This window comes from Neoarius graeffei, chromosome 3 (assembly GCF_027579695.1).
Source record: "Neoarius graeffei isolate fNeoGra1 chromosome 3, fNeoGra1.pri, whole genome shotgun sequence".
Classification (NCBI taxonomy): Eukaryota; Metazoa; Chordata; class Actinopteri; order Siluriformes; family Ariidae; genus Neoarius; species Neoarius graeffei.
Genome location: NC_083571.1, coordinates 118,540,043 through 118,548,341, shown reverse-complemented (window position 1 = coordinate 118,548,341; position 8,299 = coordinate 118,540,043). Strand labels below are relative to the sequence as shown.

The 8,299-nt window shown below is 38.5% G+C and overlaps 1 protein-coding gene across 2 annotated transcripts in view; it reads left to right on the top strand.

Annotated features, from left to right (window-relative positions):
• The window catches only part of LOC132883893 (rho guanine nucleotide exchange factor TIAM2), a 110,412-nt gene that overhangs the window by 1,464 nt on the left and 100,649 nt on the right, over window positions 1-8,299 (top strand). The window contains exon 1 of one of the 2 annotated variants that reach the window (XM_060918000.1): window positions 3,833-3,904. The exons of the other annotated variant lie outside the window; for it this stretch is intronic. The gene's annotated coding sequence lies outside the window, so the exon portion shown is untranslated. Of the gene's footprint in view, window positions 1-3,832; window positions 3,905-8,299 lie in introns of those variants that run through there. 2 annotated transcript variants of the gene reach the window in all.

Below are 8,299 nucleotides of genomic sequence, written 5' to 3'. Positions count from 1 at the left end.
TTTTGCTTTTTTCTGTGGTCTATCAGATATATTCCATTCAGCGAGCATGATACTGAACACGTCAAAGACAAGGAGCTGAATGGAATATATCTGATAGACCACGAAAAAAAGCCAGCCAATATTATTATTATTATTATTATTATTATTATTATTATTACTTATTATACATTCCTTTCAGGTGTTCAACACATCTTTCTCTTTCAAAATTCTCTCAAAATCTTCCATATTTAATGAAGCAAACCTGGCAGCCATGTTTGTTTATAAATTGTCACAGTCACTCGCTAGCGTGGAAGTTTTACATCTCCAACGTGTGACGTCATGTTGTCTTGACAACCGTACAATATCGTAAACCATATTCAACGCTCGTTCTCCATTGTGTAGAGTGATGTAATACATGTAGCATAAGCGATATGCTAACAATACTGCATGCTCTCAAACCAAATGAATGAAACCCGCTAGAAGGGAATAGAACACGTTTTTATTCCATCAAAAAATTCCCAATATTTCACTCCAATGACGTCACTCCTAGTGTTTTCCTGTTGACTAGACGTGCGTTGTCAAAATAGCGAACCGGTTCAAAATTAATATTCTTTTGATTAACTTAAGTAATTTTTTTTGTGGATGCGTCCATATAATATAAAGAACATTACATGCGGGGGGCGAAGATCTGAAGTTTATCTTCTTGTGTTGAAAATATTTTTATTTGTTCACATCACTCACTCGTGATATATGTACACTCACCATTCAAAGATAAACTTCATATCTTCACACAACCGTGTAATATCCCCCCTCTCTCTCGTGTGTATATATTTCATTCAGTGGCATGCAAAAGTTTGGGCACCCTTACTGAAAATGTCTGTTACTGTGAATAGTTAAGTGAGCAGAAGATGAACTGATCACCAAAAGGCATAAAGGTAAAGACGAGACATTTCTTTAATATTTTCCACAAGATTGCATTTTTATTTCCGTCATTTACAGGCGTAAAATACCAAAAAAAGGAAAAGGGCCTGAAGCAAAAGTTTGGGCACCCTGCATGGTTAGTACCTAGTAACCCCCCCTTTGGCAAGTATCACAGCTTGTAAACACTTTCTGTAGCCAGCTAATAATCTTTCAGTTCTTACCTGGGGGATTTTCACACACTCGTCCTTGCAAAAGGCTTCCAGTTCTACAAGTTTCTTGGGCTGTCTTGCATGCACTGCTCTTTTGAGATCTATCCACAGATTTTCAATGATGTTTAGGTCAGGGGACTGTGAGGGCCCGGGCAAAACCTTCAACTTGTGCTTCTTGAGGTATTCCATTGTAGATTTTGAGGTGTGTTTTGGATCGTCTTATTGTAGGACCCGCCCTCTTTTTAACTTCAACTTTTTTACAGATGGTGTGATGTTTTGCTTCCAGAATTTGCTGGTATTTATTCAAATCCATGCTTCCCTCGACCAGTGAAATGTGCCCTGTGCCACTGGCTGGAACACAACCCCAAAGCATGATGGATCCACACCCATGCTTCAGAGTCAGAGAGGTGTTCTTTTCCTGGAATTTGGCGCCCTTTTTTCTCCAAACATACCTTTGCACATTGTGGCCAAAAAGTTCTATTTTGATTTCATCAGTCCACAGGACTTGTTTCCAAAATGCATCAGGCTTATTTAGATGTTCATTTGCAAAATTCAGACGCTGAATTTTGTGGCTCGGATGCAGGAACAGTTTTCTTCTGATGACTCTCTCATGAAGGTCATATTTGTTCAGGTGTCACTGCATAGTAGAACAGTGCACCACCACTCCAGGGTCTGCTAAATCTTTCTGAAGGTCTTTTGCAGTCAAACAGGGGTTTTATTTGCCTTTCTAGCAATCCAACAAGCAGTTCTTTCAGAAAGTTTTCTTCATCTTCCAGACCTCACCTTGATCTCCACTGTTTCTGTTAACTGCCATTTCTTAATAACATTACGATCTGAGGAAACAGCTACCTGAAAACACTTTGCTATGTTCTTGTAGCCTTCTCCTGCTTTGTGAGCATCAATTATTTTATTATTCAGAATGCGAGGGAGTTGCTTAGAGGAGCCCATGGCTGTTGATTTTAGGGACAAGTTTGAGGAGTCAGAGAATTTATACAGCTTTGAAATCTGCATCATCTGACCTTTCCTAACGGAGAATTTGAACAAGCCACAGCTCAATAAGCTAATTAAGGTCTGGAACCTTGGTAAAAGTTACCTGAGCACTCAAATGTATTGGGGTGCCCAAACTTTTGCATGGTGTTCCTTTTCTTTTTTCACTCTCCAATTGTACAAAACAAAAATAATACACAAATCTTGCAGAAAACGCTGAAAAGAAATGTCTCGTCTTTACCTTTACGCCTTTTGGTGATCAGTTCATCTTCTGCTCACTTAACTATTCACAGTAACAGACATTTTCAGTAAGGGTGCACAAACCTTTGCATGCCACTGTGTGTGTGTAATATATATATATATATTTATATATATATATCCTAAATGTCACATCCCTAACATTTCATTTTACTTCAGGTTTTATACACTGTTTTCTGCAAAGGTCTTTTTAAAAAACATGTTGTTCATATGGTGCACGGCTCAAGAAAACCTGTCACTCGAAAGTCAAATGCTTGTTTTTTTCATAACTCTTATCTAAAAGCAATGTTTCAAAACGTGTTCTGCAATCTTCAAGCGAAAGTGGAAATATGTCACGCTTTGGCAAGCGCATCATTTCTGGTGTCTAGTGAAAATGTGTCATCTTCCTAACATGTCACATCCGTAACACTGATAAAGCACTATCTACACTACCATTCAAAACTCTGGACACGCCTGCTAATTCAGTGTTTTTTCTTTAATTTTATGAATTAAAAGTCACTTCATGTCTTAAAGTAAGGATGGATGTCGTTTCTCTTTACTTAGTTGTTCACTTCATGACATACCGTAATATGGATTACTACAGTTGTGGTGTGGAATCGGGCTATTTACTATATTTTTATTATTTACTATTTGAGCTCAAACGCATTAAGAAGCAAAAACTCATCCACTAATGACCTCTGGATGAGACACAGCTGTTCATTGAAAAGTATTCCAGGTGACTCCATCATGTAGTTAGTTAAAGAATGACTGACTGACTGACTGACAATAGTGTGTAAAGCGTCATCAAGGAAAATGGTGGACATGCTGAAGAATCTAAAATATGAAATGTTTTTTTGTTTTTATAGCACCTTTTTGTTTACCACATAATTCCGTATATGTCTCGTATGTTATTTCATAGTTTTTGATGTCTTCAGTTTTGTTCTACAGTGTAGAAAATACAAAATGCACAAAAACCTATGAACGAGTAGGGGTGTACAAACTTTTAACTGATGCTGTATATATAATGTGTATGAATATCTTACTTTCAGATTTTTGTCTGCCTGATAAACATACGGTCTCATGAGTCATCTAGCTATCGATGTGTGTGTTTTGATTTTCTAATTTGAAATTAAATTCTTGTACGCAAAAATATTGCTTTCTCTCCGTGCATCATGGATTTAGTCTTTTTCAGGTCCTGTCTTGAGCTGTAGCGCGCGCGCACACACACACACACACACACTCACTCACACACACACACACACACATACACACACACACACACACACACACACACACACACACACACACACACACACACACACACACACGACTCTGATTTGGACAGCATGAAACATTCACTGCATGTTGTTCACTCTGAGTCATCATACCTCTCCAGTGTGTCTCAACATAGCTTCTCTCCTCCCCAAGCCCAGTGTGTGTGTGTGTGTGTGTGTGTGTGTGTGTGTGTGTGTGTGGCTTTGTTGCGATGCAGAGGAGAGTGTGACGCTACAGTCCAATGAGGACAAGACAGAAGCTTGGAGTGTGACTCCAAAGAACAGAACCCACAGCAGGTATCAGGTCCAGATCCACTTTAAAAATGTTTGAAGGCTCGGTTTTAAGAAGGAGAAGCTGAAAGCTCAGATCCAGCACAGAGCTTCAGCATGAGCTATTGCACATGGCACAAAGAGCGCTCTGTCGCTGGAAACACGAGCCTATAATCACCAGTCTGTCACTGTGCTGTGCCTTTTGATCTGGATGGCCACATCATGTAGGAATGCCATCACTGCTGGATTTCTTTAGCTCTTCCTGGAGTCGTGACGATGACGGCATATATTTGAAGTGCTATGTTTAGAAAATTGGTTTCAGGGCAGAGAAACACGAATGTGAAAGTAAAGACCACCAGTGGTGTTTTTTCTCTCGGTAGTGGTGTAATGGGAAAGCACAAATGTATAATATAACTCAGTAACAGAATCCCATGCTGAGTAATAAATCCGTGTTACTGCTCGGTTTTAATGCGGCACAAGCAAGTGCAGGGTGTTTACACGTGCCAAGTGGTTTGGACAGCAGGTAAATGTTGCTCCACTTAATGAATGGTTGGATTGCAAACAAGCACATGAAGCAAATGTCTCTAAATCTGACTTCTGTCCAACATCAGCAGAGACTCTTGGGGATCTTTATAGTATTTCATGGCTTTTTTTTTTTTTTAGGGCTGAGGCAGAAGCTGGTTTGAAGGGGGAAGAGGCGTACTGCATATAAAATAAGCTGAAGTACAGTGAAAAGGACAAAAATCAGCCATAATGCACATCTACCTGCCTAATGAGCTCTTCCTCTGGTGTCTGTCGTTGACTTCATAATTCTTCGAAATTATTATAATTGCCAGATTTAAGTGATAATGTTGCATGTAAACTGTACAGTACAGTTTTTTACTCTACAGTTTTAGCTCCTACAGTTTGTGCACAACTCTGCACTGACGTTCATGAGGAATAGTTAACCTACCTAACTAACGACTGAACTACCTACCAAAATAAACTCATCATCAATAAACAAATAAATACAAACAAAATATTTTCTTACATTCACGTTTCCCCAAACCAATACCATTTAAACACACACCATGCCATATTCAGGATCTCTGAACTCATACGCACGAGCCTTCAAGGAGAACCTGGAACAAAACACTGATGAAGGAACAATGGTAATAAGCCAACAACCAGCACGAATGTTGCGAGCTAACTTGCGAATACAGAAAGAAGCTGTGCTAGCAAACTGTGTGGAGGTACAGGAGCTAATTTGCTAGAGTTAGCGAACTCACCACTTTGTTACAGGAGCTATTGGTATAAATACGCAGGTGATTATAGAAAATCACATGCGCTGATTGGTCGAGAGATTCAGACTATTCCTCGATAATCACCTCGAGCGACTCGACAAAATGGCGTCCAATCGCTTCGTCACCGTAAGTGAGGAAGAATCACAGATGATGAAAGAAAATGCTGTTCCTAAAAGCACTAAAGATGCTCCGAAGTTTGGTCTAAAACTATTCAAAGGGAAGGCGGGGTTGGGATTTATTTTATCAATTTCAAAACAAAGTATTTTATGTGATTTGGCGGAGAAGTGACACAAGTCTGTACCGCAAAGTTATTACACTTGCATGAAGATTTTGGAGTTTGAAATAAGTGATTTTTTAAAAATACAATTATTTTTTAAATCATCACCTGTGTATTTATACTAAAACAATTATCCACCTCAGACTCCATGAATATCGGTGAATAATTGTTAAATGTCCATCATGGCGTTGTTACCAAAAGTAAGAATGTGAAATTTTATATCATGTATATTGATGTCAGGCAGCTGATGAAGCGAGTTTCTCCACTTTTGGCAATTAAATAAGAGAGAAAAACATTCAATCTTTGTATTAAGGAACTTGTTCATTGTCCAGATTCTACTGAGACTCTCAACAAATGTTTTATTAAAGTGAAACAGCCTTTCGATTTCATAAAATTGGTGAAATTTAGTTCGCTCTGAAATGTGGTGATTGTGATATCTGTTTATTTCTGTAATATCTCACAAAATATCAGGCCATTCTGTGGCTGGGAAGTTGTTTAATTTGAGGGGATTAAAGCTAATAATGTGCATTTGTAACAAATAAGGTGTCGGGGAAAATTCTTTTTATGACCTACGCTTGAAAAATCTGAAAGCCCGTCTACCTTTAAATTCCCTAGAATAAAAATAAAGTAAGAAATATGTACATAAACAGAAAAATATTGGCAACCATTTATTTTATTGGAAATTTTTTTTCAGATTTAACTGGACATGTGTAGCACATTACATACATACTGTATATTTGTGGTACTGATTATACGAACACTGTCAAATGAATCTAGTCTTATTAATTGCTTTACCAAATGAGTGCATTTAATCTTAAAGCTGTACTGCCTTTCAGATTTTTCAAGTGTAGGTCATAAAAAGAATTTTCCCCGACACCCAATTATTTTTGTTTAGTGACCGAAAGCTACTGAATTCAAATCACAGACTTTCAATTTTATTTATTTATTTTTTTAAAATAGAACAATTAATGAATTTATCTCCACATGGCCCTAAATTCTCCGCTATTTTTTCCTGCTTCCCCATGACCCAATACAAGATATTACATCATGCATCCCGTGGTGGGCTTTCCCCGTTCACGCAAGGCATTGTGGGATACAAATTTGAAACAGGAGAGAAAAATGGAGGACGTGAGTGTGCAAATGAAACGTGAAAGAGCGACTACAGTAACGGAAAGAAAGTGATAAGAAATGACGTTATGTTCTATACGAAGGAAAGGAAACGCAGGACCAAACTAATAAATATTGGCGCTCAGCGAGCACCTCGGTGTGATCAGCTGTTCGTTTAGCGACAGAATGATGGAACTGTCAGTGCACGCTCAAAGGGAAACCTGTAGATGGCAGTAATGCAACACCGTGGATGCCAGCTGCTGTAAAACCCAAAAGAAGAAGAAGAAGGTAAACCTGCGCATGCGCACACGGACTTCCTCTGTCTGCTTGACTGCGCGAAGCGAGCGATTTCATGCACATTATTTGCTTTAATCCCCTCAAATTAAATAACTTCCCAGCCACAGAATGGCCTGATATTTTGTGAGATATTACAGAAATAAACAGATATCACAATCACCACATTTCAGAGAGAACTAAATTTCACTGATTTTATGAAATTGAAAGGCCGTCTAGCTTTCAATATATTTCTTGAAGTTTAACAAAAAATGGTAATTCAACACAGTGTTCAAAATGTTTAACTGGCAGTGCATGTGTGGTCCAGAATTAAACACTTTCTGTTCTATAGGTCAAGACCGCCTATTTTTCTGTAATGACACAGAGTCATGTGCTGAATTTCACTGAGAACTGGAAGGCAGGAGAACAGTGGTTGCCCTATTGAAAATCTGTGGTTACCACACAGAGAATTCAAACGTTATTAGTGCTGAAAAACTGAATAGTGTTAACTTGACCTTGGTGATATGAGAACTACAGGCACCTGGACAAGGACTCAGACAATTACTTTCTGGTCAACCAGGGTTAAGTTGTAGGAGATGGAGCGTACACATCTGTCTAAACAAAGCAAACTAAAAAACAAGTTTGATTTGTGCACACCAGCCAAATATCAAAGAGTCTTCACAATGTTCTTTCTTAGCACTCGGCAGACAGGACATCCATTAACACTCCAGCTGAGAAGAGTTTAAGGAGTTTTGGGTCGATTAAAGAAATTATTTGAGACATTTCAATAGCACAGATAGATCAGTTATAATGGCAAGAAAAGCTTGGTTTATATACAGCGCCTTGCGTAATGGTACACTGTAATTCAAAACCAAGATCCTGAATGGCCCGGTAAAAGCGCCGCCCTTCCTCTGAAAATCTGTAGCAAGGTAAGAAAATGGCTGTTCACCAATAATCTCCATCCAAACTGACAGAGCTTGAGCAAATTTGCCAAGAAATACAGGCACAAAATATCAGGATCCAAATTCGCAAAGCTGATAAAGACTAATCACAGAACACTTACAGCTGTAATTGGGGCCAGAGGTGGTTCTACTAGGCACCAGGTGAACACGAACAAATGTTTATTGTTTTGTTTAATTACCTCCACCAACTTTGTTGGAAGAGGTTACAGTATGTTTTCGTCTCTGTTTACCTGTTCCCATGTAAGTCAAGAAGTAGTGAACAGATTTTGATGAAATTTGGTGGAAAGGTGAGCCATGGGCCAAGGAACAATTGATTAGATTTTGATGCAACTCTGGGTATGTATGCGGATCCAGAATTTTTTTTTTTTGGCTGTTCCCAATATAACTCAAAAAGTAGTGAATGGATTTGGATTAAATTTGGTGTACAGCTTAAATATTGTCTTAGGTTCAAGTGATTTGATTTTGATAATATGTGGCTTGGTGGATGTATGCACTCTAATGGGTGCCCTTCCAGTTAACC